This window comes from Chelonia mydas, chromosome 25, assembly GCF_015237465.2.
Source record: "Chelonia mydas isolate rCheMyd1 chromosome 25, rCheMyd1.pri.v2, whole genome shotgun sequence".
Lineage (NCBI taxonomy): Eukaryota > Metazoa > Chordata > Testudines > Cheloniidae > Chelonia > Chelonia mydas.
Genome location: NC_057858.1, coordinates 5,582,745 through 5,597,937, shown reverse-complemented (window position 1 = coordinate 5,597,937; position 15,193 = coordinate 5,582,745).

Sequence of the window (15,193 nt, the reverse complement as noted above, 5' to 3'; positions counted from 1 at the left end):
CGCCGCCCGGCCCGGCCCGGCCCGGCCGCGTTCCAGCCCCGCGGCGCGTCACAGAGAGCGGGGAACCCGCGGGGCCGGGCGGGACGCTGGTGGGGGCAGGGGGTCGCCGGGGGGCTGGGGGGCGGTTTGGGGGCGGGGGGTAACCAGGAGGAGGGGGTACCAGGGGGTTGGTTTGGGGGAGTGGGGGGCTAGGGTGTGGTTTGGGGGAGAGGGGGTAACCAGGAGGATGGGGGTGCCAGGGGGTTGGTTTGGGGGGAGAAGGGGTAACCAAGGGGACAGGGGGTACCAGGGGGTTGGTTTGGGGGAGTGGGGGGCTAGGGTGTGGTTTGGGGGAGAGGGGGTAACCAGGAGGATGGGGGTGCCAGGGGGTTGGTTTGGGGGGTCAGGGGGTGTAACTTGGGGGGCTAGGGGTTACTTGGGGGCGGGAGATAACCAGGAGGATGGGGGTGCCAGGGGGTTGGTTTGGGGGGAGAGGGGGTAACCAAGGGGACAGGGGGTGGGGGGGCTAGGGGGTACAAGGGGGTTGGTTTGGGGGAGTGGGGGGCTAGGGTGTGGTTTTGGGGAGAGGGGGTAACCAGGAGGATGGGGGAACCAGGGGGTTGGTTTGGGGGGAGAGGGGGTAACCAAAGGGACTGGAGGTGGTTTGGGGGTGAGGGTGGTAACTGGGGGGCTAGGGGTGGTTTGGGGGAGAGGGGGGCTAGGGGGTACCAGCGGGTTGGTTTGGGGGGAGAGGGGGTAACCGGGGGGCTAGGGGTGGTTTGGGGGAGAAGGGGGTTAGGGGGTACCAGGGGGTTGATTTGGAGGGAGAGGGGGTAACTAAGGAGACAGGGTGGTTTGGGAGGAGAGTGAGTAACTGGGGGATAGGGAGTCCCTGGGGGGAATAGGCAGTGGCTGGGGGAGTTGGTTTGGTGGGGAGAGGGGTGGCTGAGGGGTTGGTTTGGGGCAGAAGGGGGAAGCTGAGGGCTGTTTGGGAGAGAGTCAGTGCATGGGGGTGGTTTGGGGGAGAGCTAGCAGCTGGAGGGGGTTGGTTTGGAGGGATGACAAGTAGGTTTACAGCGATAGGGGATAACCTGGGGGGATTGGTTGACGGGAGAAGGGGTGCCTAGGAGTAACAATATCACCAGCCAACTCCAACCGTTTAAAAGTCACAAGCCGGGTGCCTGAAAATTGTGAGATGTCTAAAAAAAAAAAAAAGTTAGGGTCTTTATTTGCCTTCTGATTTTTTTAATGAGTCCTATTTTAAGCAGAGCTGAGATTCTCTTGCAATCACAGGACTCCAGGAGCTAGGGCTTTAAGGAAACCACCAAGTAGCACAAAACTCCTGATAAATGATGGAGAAAGAAATCCAGAGAGTTTTTAAAAAAATATTTTCCTGCTTAGAAATATCAAGAGTGAAATCCTGACCCTGTTGAAGTTAGTGGGAGCTTTGCCATGGAAATGGGGACAGGAATTCACCCAAAGAATATAAAGTCTGGTGTTCATTGGTGATGTTTATCTCGGCCGCAATGCCTCTAAAACACTTGACAGTGGCCAGGCATCGGCAATCTTGACTCTGTCAAGGTGGGATCCGTATCTAAGTTATGGACATGCCAGCAGATAGCATTAGGTGATTGGTATTTGTTGCCTCTTTCTGGAGATTCATAAAACCACTGAAAGGCAGAGGAAGATGGAAAACCAAAGGCTGCTCTTGCATTTCCCTGTCCATTGGAAGCAGCAAAGTTCTCCTTTTTCCTGTGGGGCAGCCACCAGGCAGAGAGGACAAAATGTGTGGCTTACATTTACATTCTGAAAGACTGGATGGAAGAAAGAAGTGTAGTGGGTGCATCCCACCACCTGCAATTTACAATGCTGAGCTACAGCCCGCAAGACAGCCCTTAACTGAGGAAGATGGGGGTGAGCAGAACTGGACAAAGAGTTCTTTTCTCCCAGCAGTGTATGCAACTTTTTGAGTTAAATCAGTCATAAGCAAACAAAAGATAAAGGGTGAAATTCTGGCTCCAGTGAAGTCAATGGCAAAGCTCCTTTTGACTTCAGTAGGGCCAGGAATTCACAAAAGAGTTTTAAACGGTCTGAATACATCATCTTAATTTTGGTTTAATTGCACAGCATCTCTTATGTCATATGTTCTTTGGTCTTCTGTAGAGTTTATCAGGAAAAGTGGAGGAGACAAGATCTGGATTTCTAGTGAAAGAAACAAGCAGAAAAAAAAACATGGTTTTTGGTACAGGGGGAATTTTTTTTCAGGCCTTTTTGACATGTCATAAAGCAACCCCAAAGGACACAAACCCAGATTGTTGTTGGGTTTTTTTTCATTTATAGGTCCACCTTCTCTGAGTCCAGATGCTGGAAACCTGTGCTATCTGGGCAGGAGAGGAGAAGAAACTCCATCACTTATGCGCCTTGCACAAGTTTTCTGTCTTTATTGGCATGAGTTGTTCAAGCTTAGATCCTGAACAGTCTCTGGAACTGAGAAGTAAGTCCTCATAGTTCCCATGAAGATTTCCCCCTTATTAATGATTCCTTATAATTATTTACTAATGGTATTTCAATTGTGCCTGGAGACCCTGAGGGTATGTCTACACTGGCAGAGTTACAACGCCGGCAGTTACATCGCCACTCAGAGAGCGCTGAAGGGAAACCGCTGTTGTGTGTTCACACTGTCAGCTGCCTGCACAATAGCGTGTTCACACTTGCAGCATTTGCAGCGCTATTCAGAGTGGTGCGCTCTGGGCGGCTATCCCACAGAGCATCTCTTCCTCTTCTGCCTCTAAGAGTTGTGAGAAGGCAGAGGGGGTCGTGGAGCATCCTGGCTCCTGTCCGAATGCCCCGTGATGCATTGCTTCGCATCCCAGCAATCTCTGTGCTTCCGTCTGCATTTGGCGCCATCTTTCAACGGTTTGTGCACTGCGCGCTCTGCCTCTTCGGTCTGCAGGAATGGATCCCGCACTGTTGACCAATATGCTGCTCACTCTCACTAACACGTCAGGAGTAGCAGTGGAGTTATTCTTTAAGCTACAAAGGCAAGAGGAGTTCGACATCTCGCCATGTGTAGTAGCTATGACACAAGATTGCTTGTGGCATTCACGGACATGCTCACCACTGTGGAACGCTGCTTTTGTGCTTGGGAAACAAGCACTGAGTGGTGGGATCACCTCGTCATGCACATCTGGGATGACCAGCAGTGGCTGCAGAACTTTCAGATGAGGAAAGCCACTTTCATGGGACTAAAAAGAAAAGGAGAACTTGTGGCACCTTAGAGACTAACCAATTTATTTGAGCATGAGCTTTTGTGAGCTACAGCGCACTTCATCTTCCTTTCCAAATGCAAACAGATGGACATCATACCAAAAGGACTGAAGGTAAAAAATCCATTACAATCTACATACCACACAGACTATGCTGACAGCTTGTGCCACACGCTCTCAAAGAAACTGCGGAACCACCTGATCAACATCCTCTACAGCAAACAGGGAAAGATTAAGAATGAGCTCTCAAAACAAAAGGAATGCATCCGATGAAGTGAGCTGTAGCTCACGAAAGCTTATGCTCAAATAAATTTGTTAGTCTCTAAGGTGCCACAAGTACTCCTTTTTGCGAATACAGACTAACACAGCTACTACTCTGAAACCTTTCGTGGGACTGTGTGATGAGCTCACCCCATCCCTGCAATGCAAGGACACGAGAATGAGAGCTGCCCTGTTGTTGGAGAAGCACGTGGCGATTGCACTGTGGAAGCTGGCTTCTCCAGACTGCTACTGATTGGTTGCTAACCAGTTCAGAGTAGGAAAGTTGACCGTTGGACTCATGTTGACCGAAGTGTGCAGGGCCATTAATCACATCCTGCTCCGAAAGACGGTGATTCTGGGCAACGTGTGTGACATTGTGGCTGGCTTTTCACAAATGGGCTTCCATAACTGCGGAGGGGCGATAGATGGCACGCATATTCCAATTCTGGCACCAGATCATCTAGCCACCGAGTACATTAATGAGAAGGGGTATTTCTCTGTGGTTCTCCAGGTGCTTGTGGATCACTGTGGTTGTTTCACAGACATTAACGCAGGCTGGTCTGGAAAGCCACAGGACGAACTCATCTTTCAGAACCCTGGGCTGTTCAGGAAGCTGCAAGCAGGAACTTTCCTCCCGGACCAGAAGATCACCATAGCGGAAGTTGAAATGCCCATTGTGATCCTGAGGGACCCTGCCTACCCCTTAATGCCGTGGCTTATGAAGCCATACACTGGGCACCTTGACAGCAGCAAGGAGCGGTTCAACAACAGGCTGAGCAAGGGCAGAATGATGGTTGAGTGTGCTTTTGGCTGTTTAAAGGCCCGCTGGAGCTGCCTATATGGGAGGCTGGACCTGGCCGATGACAATATTCCTATGCTTATAGCCACGAGCTGTACACTCCATAATATTTGTGAAGGGAAGGGTGAAAGCTTCACTCAGGGCTGGACCGCTGAAGCTTAGCACCTAGAGGCTGAATTTGAACAGCGAGAGACCAGGGCTATTAGAGGGGTGCAGTGTGGGGCCATAAGGATCAGGGATGCCTTGAGGCAGCAATTTGAAGCTCTGTTAAACGACACTAATATATGTTGCTATACTTGGGAGTGCAGTGCCTGTAATGCCAGGAGGTGATTGTGATTGGTGCCGACAATGCACTATGAAGATTTAAGAAAATTGCCTCTTGCTTTGCAGGGCTCTGTTTGCTTTCCGTTAATGGAATAAAGATTGCTTTCAAACCAAAACACTTATTTTATTAGAAAAGAACAACCGGAGGAAAGAGACAAACAAAAAAACACATCAGTGCTGTGGGGGATGGGGGAAGGGAGGATCCCAGGAGGAGGTGGGGTCCCGGGCCAGTTAGAGATTTGTGTACCAGAGGGGCAAGGGAAATCAGTGTGCCAGGACCGTACTGTACACTGGGCACATGGCTCTTGGGGAGAGCCAGCACTGTGGGGGGGGCCTTATAATCGTTACTGTCCCCACATTTTCCACAGACTGTGTTCATTATGGAAGATATCTCGCTGCTGAGGGTGAGCAAGGAATCAAGGGAGGGTCTTCTCCAAACTGCGGCTTCCGCCCTGGCCCTTATGCAGCTCACCTGTGTGCAGCAATGGTCCACCCCCACAGTTTCAGCAGAGTGGTGCGGAAAAGTTACCCTTAATGGGGCAAGAAACAAAGCAGCTCTGCCAAAGAACCTGCGGCAGCGGATTGCCCAGTATCTCCATGAGAGTTTCGTGGAGATCTCTGAGGCAGATTCCCGTGAAGTGAGGGAGTCAATCAACACCCTGTTCCACTGCTCAGACTAGGCATATGGTGGTATGCACATCATACAGACACAAGCCTGCTTTCTGCAACCCTCCTGCCCGCAACAACTCACTTCAGCGATTCCCAAAATCAAAGCCACTTACCAGAGGCCTCCTCTCCTGTTTGTGCTTCACCAAGCTCTGACGGTTGTGACTGGCTAGTCTCCTCTGGGGTAGATAAGAGCTCCTGGCTTCATGCATCTCTGACCTCCGAGTTGTCCTCTGCCTCTGGGTCCTGCTACACATCCTTGTCCAAGTTTTTCTCTTCCTGGCTCGGTCCACTCTCAACTGGCATGCGAGCACTCCATATGTTTTATGGAAATATGCTAATGAGTGTGAATATAATGTAACTGAAATATGCTTAATGCAAAAGGTCTCTTGTAAGGTATAATTACAAAGCTTATAATCTACTAAGTGTGGTCATCCTATTTGTATGTATGTATCATTCTTGTGTCTAAAACTAGAAATATGAAGTATAACTCTGAAGTCCTATTGTAATTATGCAAAGTGTGGGCCATTAATGGTGGTTTAGAATCTTGATGGCTCCCATTAACTCGGACAATTGGTTGTAAATGGCTCTGTTTACTTGCAAGCCTTCCTGTGTTTGTGTGATTCAGGCCAGGATGAGTGGAGGCTTGGGGTCTCACAGGACATGTGACCATGTCACCTGATACTAGAATCCATCTTAAACCTGGTGCTTTTCCATTGAGAAGGAGGGGTGGGAACCCAGAGAGAGACAAAGGATTCCCGCCTTGTGCCAAAGATATAAAAGGAGGTGGAACAGAACAAAGGGGGCTGCCAGTCATGAGAAATCCCCTAGTTACCATCTGAGCTGGAGCTAACAAGGACTGCACCGGGCAAAGGATTGGGCCCAGGCTAGGAAGGAGTCTAGTCTGTGAAACAAGCTTGTTGGAACATCTCTAAGGGTGAGATTTACCTGTATTCAGTTTCTTAATGTATTGGGCTTAGACTTGCATGTTTTGTTTTATTTTGCTTGGTAACTTACTTTGCTTTGTCTGTTATTACTTGGAACCACTTAAATCTCACTTTTTATACTTAATAAAATCACTTTTGTTTATTAATTAACCCAGAGTAAGTGATTAATACCTGGGGGAGTAGACAGTTGTGCATATCCCTCTATCAGTGTTATAGAGGGTAGACAATTTATGAGTTTACCCTGTATAAGCTTTATACAGAGTAAAACGGATTTATTTGGAGTTTGGATCCCATTGGGAGCTGGGTTTCTGGGTGCTGGAGACAGGAGTACTTGCTGAGCTGTTTTCAGTTTAGTCTGCAGCTTTGAGGGTGTGGTTCAGACCCTGGGTCTATATTGCAGCAGGCTAGTGTGTCTGGATCAACAAAGCAGGGTTCTGGAGTCCCAAGCTGACAAAGAAAACTGGCTCAGAGGTAGTTTCAGCACATCAGGTGACAGTCCCCAGGGGGTCTCTGTGACCGAGCCCGTCACAACTTATTTGTTTCGGTTTTCAGCAAGAAGGTTGGTGGAGATTGGATGTCTAACATAGTGAATGTCAGTGAAAATGAGGTAGGATCAGAGTCTAAAATAGGAAAAGAACAAGTCAAAAATTTCTTAGACAAGTTAGATGTCTTCAAATCACTTCAAATGCCTGATGAAATGTATCCTAGAATACTCAAGGAACTGACTGAGGAGATTTCTGAGCCATTAGCAAATATCTTTGAAAAGTTATGGAAGACAGGAGACATTCTGGAAGACTGGGAAAGGGCAAATATAGTGCCCATCTATAAAAAGGGAAATAAGGACAACCCGGGGAATTACAGACCAGTCATTTTAACTTCTGTACCCGGAAAGATAATGGAGCAAATAATTAAGCAATCAATTTTCAAACACCTAGAAGATAATAAGGTGATAAATAACTGTCAGTATGGATTTGTCAAGAACAATTCATGTCAAACCAACTTGATAGCTTTCTTTGACAGGGTAACAAGCCTTGTGGATAGGAGCGGAAGTGGTAGATGTGGTATATCTTGACTTTAGTAAGGCTTTTGATCCTGTCTCGCATGACCTTCTCAGAAACAAACTACGGAAGTACAACCTAGATGGAGCTGCTATAAAGTGGGGGCATAACTGGTTGGAAAATCATTTCCAGAGAGTAGTTATCAGTGGTTCACCATCATGCTGGCAGGGCATAACGAGTGGGGTCCCGCAGGGATCGGTTCTGGGTCCGGTTCTGTTCAATATCTCATCAGTGATTTAGATAATGGCATAGAGAGTACACTTATAAAGTTTGCGGACAATACCAAGCTGGGAGGGGTTGCAAGTGCTTTGGAGGACAGGATTACAATTCAAAATGATCTGGACAAACTGCAGAAATGGTCTGAAGTAAATAGGATGAAATTCAATAAGGACAAATGCAAAATACACTGCTTAGGAAGGAACAATCAGTTGCACGCATACAAAATGGGAAATGACTGTCTAGGAAGGAGTACTGCGGAAAGGGATCTGGGGGGGGTCATAGTGGATCACAGGCTAAATATGAGTCAACAGTGTAACGCTGTTGCAAAAAAAAGCAAACATCATTCTGGGATGTATTAGCAGGAGCATTGTAAGCAAGACACGAGAAGTAATTCTTTCGCTCTACTCCGCACTGATTTGGTCACAACTGGAGTATTGAGTCCAGTAGTATTGAGTCCAGTTCTGGGCACCACATTTCAGGAAAGATGTGGACAAATTGAGAAAGTCAAGAGATGAGCAACAAAAATGATTAAAGGTCTAGAAAACATGACCTATGAGGGAAGATTGAAAAAGCTGGGTTAGTTTAGTCTGGAGAAGAGAAGACTGAGAGGGGACATGATAACAGTTTTCAAGTACATAAAAGGTTGTTACAAGGAGGAGGGAAAAAAATTGTTCTTAACCTCTGAAGATAGGACAATGGGCTTAAATTGCAGCAAGGGCGGGTTAGGTTAGATATTAGGAAAAACTTCCTAACTGTCAGGGTGGTGAAGCACTGGAATAAATTGCCTAGGGAGGTTGTGGAATCTCCATCACTGGTGATTTTAAAGAGCAGGTTGGACAAACACCTGTCAGGGATGGTCTAGATAATACTTAGTCCTGCCTTGAGTGCAGGGGACTGGACTAGATGATCTCTTGAGGTCCCTTCCAGTTCTATGATTCTACATGTAGTGAGAGAGAGAGTCCCTGCCCTGAAAATCTTATAATCTAAATAAAATGTGGGAAAAAGATATAGATAGGGAACTAAGCCCTGGTCTACACTACGAGTTTAGGTCAGATTTATCAGTGTTAGATCGGTTTAGCCCTGCACCCGTCCACACTACGAAGCCGTTTTTTCCAACTTTAAGGGCTCTTAAAACCGATTTCTGTACTCCTCCCCGATGAGTGGATTAGCGTTGATATCGACTTTGCTGGGTCCAATTTGGGGTCGTGTGGACGCAATTCAACGGTATTGGCCTCCAGGAGTTATCCCAGAGTGCTCCATTGTGACCGCTCTGGACAGCAGTCTCAACTCAGATGCACTGGCCAGGTAGACAGGAAAAGCCCTGCGAACTTTTGAATTTCATTTCCTGTTTGGCCAGCGTGGCAAGCTGATCAGCAGAGGTGACCATGCAGTCCCAGAATCGCAAAAGAGCTCCAGCATGGACCAAATGGGAGGTACTGGATCTGATTGCTGTATGGGGAGACGAATCCATGCTATCAGAACTCCGTTCGAAAAGACGAAATGCCAAAATATTTGAAAAAATCTCCAAGGGCATGAAGGACAGAGGCTATAACAGGGACCCGCAGCAGTGCTGCGTGAAACTTAAGGAGCTCAGGCAAGCCTACCAAAGAACCAGAGAGGCAAACGGCCGCTCCTGGTCAGAGCCCCAGACATGCCGCTTCTATGATGAGCTGCATGCCATTCTAGGGGGTGCCCCTACAACTACCCCAGCCCTGTGCATGGACTCCATCAATGGACTCTCACACAACAGGGATGCGGATTTTGGGGACGAGGAAGATGATGATGAGGAGGAGGTTGAAGCACAGCAAGCAAGTGGAGAAACCGTTTTCCCCGACAGCCAGGAACTGTTTTTCACCCTGGATCTAGTACGCTCCCAACCCACCAAAGGCGGGCTCCCGGACCTAGAAGGCGGAGAAGGGACCTCTGGTGAGTGTATCTTTGTAAATATAATACACAGTTTAAAAGCAAGTGTGTTTAATGATTGATTTGCCCTGAAGACTTGGGATGCATTCACGGCCAGTACAGCTACTGGAAAAGTCTGTTAACGTGTATGGGGATGGAGCGGAAATCCTCCAGGGACATCTCTATGAAGCTCTCCTGGATGTACTCCCAAAGCCTTTGCAAAAGGTTTCTGGGGAGGGCAGCCTTATTCCGTCCTCCATGGTAGGACACTTTACCATGGCAGGCCAGCAGCACGTAGTCTGGAATCATTGCATAACAAAGCATGGCAGCGTGTGGTCCCGGTGTTTGCTGGCATTCAAGCAACATCCGTTCTTTATCTCTCTGTGTTATCCCCAGGAGAGTGATATCATTCATGGTCACCTGGTTGAAATAGGGGAATTTTATTAAGGGGACATTTGGAGGTGGCCGTTCCTGCTGGGCTGTTTGCCTGTGGCTGAACAGAAATCATCCCCGCTGTTAGCCACGCGATGGGGGGAGGGGTGAAGCGATCATCCCAGAGAATTGGGTGTATGTGGGTGGGGGGAGGTGGTTAGTTGGGTTTGTGCTGCACGTTAACCCGAAAACCGCAGCCGATCCTTTTAAAGGGCCAACCCAAAGGGTGATTGGTATTTGAAATGAGAGTGATGCTGTTTGATTCCTATTATAACCCACATATTAGGAAGGTTAAAGAAGCCAAAAGATTGTGGCTTACTATGTCTGTCTGCAAGCCGAATTCAGTTGCCCGCCGGCCCTGTGTGTGTGATCTCTCACACCATATCGGCAGGCCCTTGATATAAGTGGCAAAATGCGACCTTGTAAAGAAAGCGCACGTGCTATGTAATGTTAACAGCTTGGTTCACCGTGAAAGAGACTCCCATTGTTCTCTAAAATGTCTCTTTTTAAAGACTAATCTCCCTTTTTTCCCTCCCGCAGCTGCAAATGTTTCAACACTCCACGTATCATCTCCGTCCCAGAGGCTATCAAAGATTAGAAGCTGAAAAAAACACACTCGCGATGAAAGGTTCTCCGAGCTCATGCAGGCCTCCCACGCTGAAAGAGCCCAGCAGAATGCGTGGAGGGAGACAATGTCAGAGTCCAGGAAAGCACAAAATGAACGAGAGGACAGAAGGGACGCGCGAGAGGAGAGGTGGTGGAGGCGTGATGAGCGGAGGCAGGATGCAATGCTGAGGCTACTGGCGGATCAAACTGATATGCTCCGGCGTATGGTTGAGGTGCAGAAAAGGCAGCAGGAGCACAGACCGCCACTGCAGCCCCTTTGTAACCAACCGCCCTCCTCCCCAAGTTCCATAGCCTCTTCACCCAGACGCCCAAGAACGCGGTGAGGGGGCCTCTAGGCACCCAACCACTCCACCCCAGAGGACTGCCCAAGCAACAGAAAGCTGGCATTCAATAAGTTTTGAAGTGCAGTGTGGCCTTGTCCTTCTGTCCTCCCCTTCTCCACCACCCCACCCGGTGCTTCCCTCCTCCCCCACCCCTCCTGGGCTACCTTGGCAGTTATCCCCCCATTTGTGTGACGAATTAATAAAGAATGCATGAATTTGAAACAACAATGACTTTATTGTCTCTGCAAGCGGTAATCAAACGGGGGAGGGGAGGGCGGTTGGCTTACAGGGAAGTAGAGTGAACCAAGGGGGGCGGGTTTTCACCAAGGAGAAACAAACAGAACTTTCACACCGTAGCCTGGCCTGTCATGAAACTGGTTTTCAAAGCTTCTCTGATGCGCAGCGCTTCCTGCTGTGCTCTTCTAATCGCCCTGGTGTCTGGCTGCGTGTAATCAGTGGCCAGGCGATTTGCCTCAACCTTCCACCCTGCCATAAACATCTCCCCCTTACTCTCACAGATATTGTGGAGCACACAGCAATATTGGTTTCGCTGAGGTCTAACCGAGTCAGTAAACTGCGCCAGCGTGCTTTTAAACACCCAAATGCACATTCTACCACCTTTCTGCACTTGCTCAGCCTATAGTTGAACAGCTCCTGGCAACTGTCCAGGGTGCCTGTGTATGGCTTCATGAGCCATGGCATTAAGGGGTAGGCTGGGTCCCCAAGGATAACTACAGGCATTTCAACATCCCCAATGGTTATTTTCTGGTCTGGAAAGTAAGTCCCTTGCTGCAGCTGTTCATACAGACCAGAGTTCCTGAAGATGCGCGTGTCATGTACCTTTCCCGGCCATCCCACGTTGATGTTGGCGAAAAGTCCCTTGTGATCCACCAGTGCTTGCAGCACCATTGAAAAGTACCCCCTTCGGTTTATGTACTGGCTCCCTTGGTGGTCCGGTCCCAAGACAGGGATATGCATTCTGTCTGTCGCCCCACCACAGTTAGGGAATCCCATTGCAGCAAAGCCATCCACTATGACCTGCACATTTCCCAGAATCAATACCCTTGATAAAAGAAAAGGAGTATTTGTGGCACCTTAGAGACTAACAAATTTATTTGAGCATAAGCTTTCGTGAACTACAGCAGGTGTTTGCATTGACTGCTTGGGTCACAGCAGCCCCCACAGTAGATTTGCCCACTCCAAATTGATTCCTGACTGACGGGTAGCTGTCTGGTGTTGCAAGCTTTGAGAGGGCTATCACTACTCGCTTGTGAACTGTGAGGTCTGCTCTCATCTTGGTATTCTTGCACTTCAGGGCAGGGGAAAGCAAGTCACAAAGTTCCATGAAAGTGCCCTTCCACATGCGAAAGTTTTGCAGCCACTGGGAATCATCCCAGACCTGCAACACTATGCGATCCCACCAGTCTGTGTTTCATGGGCCCAGAATTGGCATTCCATGGCATGAGCCTGCCTCAGGATGGCCAAATTGCCAGGGCCCGTGCTTTGAGAGAAGTCTGTGTCCATGTCCTCATCACTCTCGTCACCGTGCTGCCATCGCCTCCTTGCCTGCTTTTGCAGGTTCTGGTTCTGCATATATTGCATGATAATGCGCGAGATATTTACAATGCTCATAACTGCCGCGGTGATCTGAGCGGGCTCCATGCTTGCCGTGGTATGGCGTCTGCAGGAGAGCAGAGTTGCAGGGGAAGCAGTGGTTGGATGACCATTTTTGCAGACCTACTGCACCGTCTGCTGCCAGGACACAACAGCTGAGTGGGCTGCATGCTTGCCGTGGTATGGCGACACAGGAGCAGCTGAGTAGAGTTGTAGCGGAAGCGGCCCTGCAAGACCACCAGAAGAGCAGGAGAGCAGAGTGCCAGTGGAAGCAGTGGATGATGACGGTCATATAGAGGACCTGTGAGGTGGATTCATCGCATCAGGAGAGCAGAGTGGCAGCGGAAGCGGTGGATGATGACGACGGTTAGCAGTCCTAGTGCTCCGTCCGCTGAAAGCAGTATGGCGCCCGCACGGAAAAAAGGCACGAAACAATTGTCTGCCGTTGCTTTCACGGAGGGAGAAGCGACTGACGACGTACCCAAAACCACCCGCGACAATATTTTTGCCCCATCAGGCGTTGGGAACTTAACCCAGAATTCCAATGGGTGGCGGAGACTGTGGGAACTGTGGGATAGCTACCCACAGTGCAGCACTCTGAAAGTCGACGCTAGCCTCGGTACTGTGGACGCACTCCGCCGACTTAATGTGCTTAGTGCATTAGTGTGGGGACACACATAATTGACTAAAAAGAAAAGGAGAACTTGTGGCACCTTAGAGACTAACAAATTTATTTGAGCACAAGCGAGCTGTAGCTCACGAAAGCTTATGCTCAAATAAATTTGTTAGTCTCTAAGGTGCCACAAGTCCTCCTTCTCTTTTTGCGGATACAGACTAACATGGCTGCTACTCTGAAACAACAGAATTGACTGTATAAAATCGTTTTCTAAAAAACCGACTTCTACACATTCAACCTAATTTCGTAGTGTAAACATACCTTCAGTTCCAAAGAGACTAAGTCCCAGATCCATAAAGGTATTTAGGCTCCTAACTTCTATTGAAATCAATGAAAGTTAGGAGCTTAAATACTTTTGCAGATCCGGGCTAAAGTCTCCTTCCCAGGGTGTTCTTTCCTGAGACATTCTCCTCAAAAAAGAATGCTTTTGCTTATTTTGACTATGTGCACCATCTGCTGGCCACAAGATAAATCTAAAAGGTACCCTGCAAGAATGTTTGAAAGCCTGCATGTAAACTCCTAGGCTGCTAAGGTGGAAGCACACGTCACACGTCTCCGGAAGTATAATTTTCTCGGGACTGGACTTGCAAAGATGTCTGGGATTTGATGTCACAAGGTGTTAATCAGAGATCAGGCTGCATCCAAGTCCTGTCACGTGTGGATTATGCTGCAATCTCAACTCTTTTCACACAGACATTCATTCCCCACCTTATAGTGAAAGAGAAACTCGGCAACATTCATAGGGAGATGACAACATCTGTCTGGAATCATTTTAAAAACCCACCGCTACTTGTTATATTGTATCTAGTGCTGTTTATTCCTAGATAGCAAAGTTCTTTACAAAACCGGCTGGGTTATTATCTCCATTTTATAGGTGGGCAAACTGAGTGTGGAGAGAAGTTAGAATGACACCAAGTTCACACAGCTTGTCAGTGGCAGAGCAGGAATAGAGCCTAGGTCTAGCCACTGGGACATGTTGCCCCTTGGATGTCCTGGTAGAAAGTAGGTTTATGGTGTTTACTGTACTTTGTTCAGAACCCAAAGTAGTTCATAATCATGAAACAGAATCTCGGATGGGTGTGTTAGCAGTGCTGATAGATTAGATATAAAGATGTTCTGTACAATACCAGTACAGCCTCTGTGGATGCAGTTATTCTGGTCTGGAAGTGCAGTATAGCTTATTCCTCTTCGTCTACAGGAGCGGCCACAGTAGTATAAGCACATTTATAACAATATAACTGCATCCACATAAGGGGAGGTGTACTGCTTTAACTATATGATATAGTAAAGTGGTACAATTTTTGTGAGTAGACAAGGTCTTAGAACAGACGTGGGCAAACTACGGCCCACGGAGGCCAGCCCTTGAGCCCCCGGCCAGGGGGGCTAGCCTCCGGCCCCGCCCCCACTGTCCCCCCTCCCCCACAGCTACGCCGCCGTGCGGGCAGTTCTCTGGGCCACGGGGCCACGAGCTCCTGCAGGGCAACACGGTAGCGTGTCTGGCTCCAGCCGAGCGGCATGGCTGCCAGACATGCGGCTCTGAGCGCCATGGTAAGGGAGGTGGGCGGGAGGTTGGATAAGGGGCAGGAGGTCCCGGGGGGGCAGTCAGGGGACAGAGAGCAGAGGGCGGTTGGATGGGGCGGAGGTTATGGGGGTGGGGGGCGGTCAGGGGATGAGGAACAGGGTGGGGGTTGGATAAGCGTGGGAGTCTCAGGGGGTGGGGGTGTGGATGGGGGCGGGGCAGTCAAGGGATGGGGGGGTTGGATAGGGGGTGGGGTCCCGGGGGAGTAGTTAGGGTCGGGGGTCTTGGGAGGAGGTGGTCAGGGGACGGGGGGGGGCTGGATAGGGGGTGGGGTCCTGGGGAGCAGGGGTGTGGATAGGGGTCAGGGCAGTCAGGGGACAGGGAGCAGGGGGGGTTGGATAGGGGCTGGGGTCCCGGGGGAACAGTTAGGGTCAGGGGAGTCTCGGGAGGAGGTGTTCAGGGGACAAGGAGCAGGGGGGGATTGGATGGGTCAGGGGTTCTGAGGGGGGGCAGTCAGGGGGACGGGAAGTGGGAGGGGTTGGATAGGGGGCGGGGGCCAGGCTGTTTGGGGAGGCACAGCC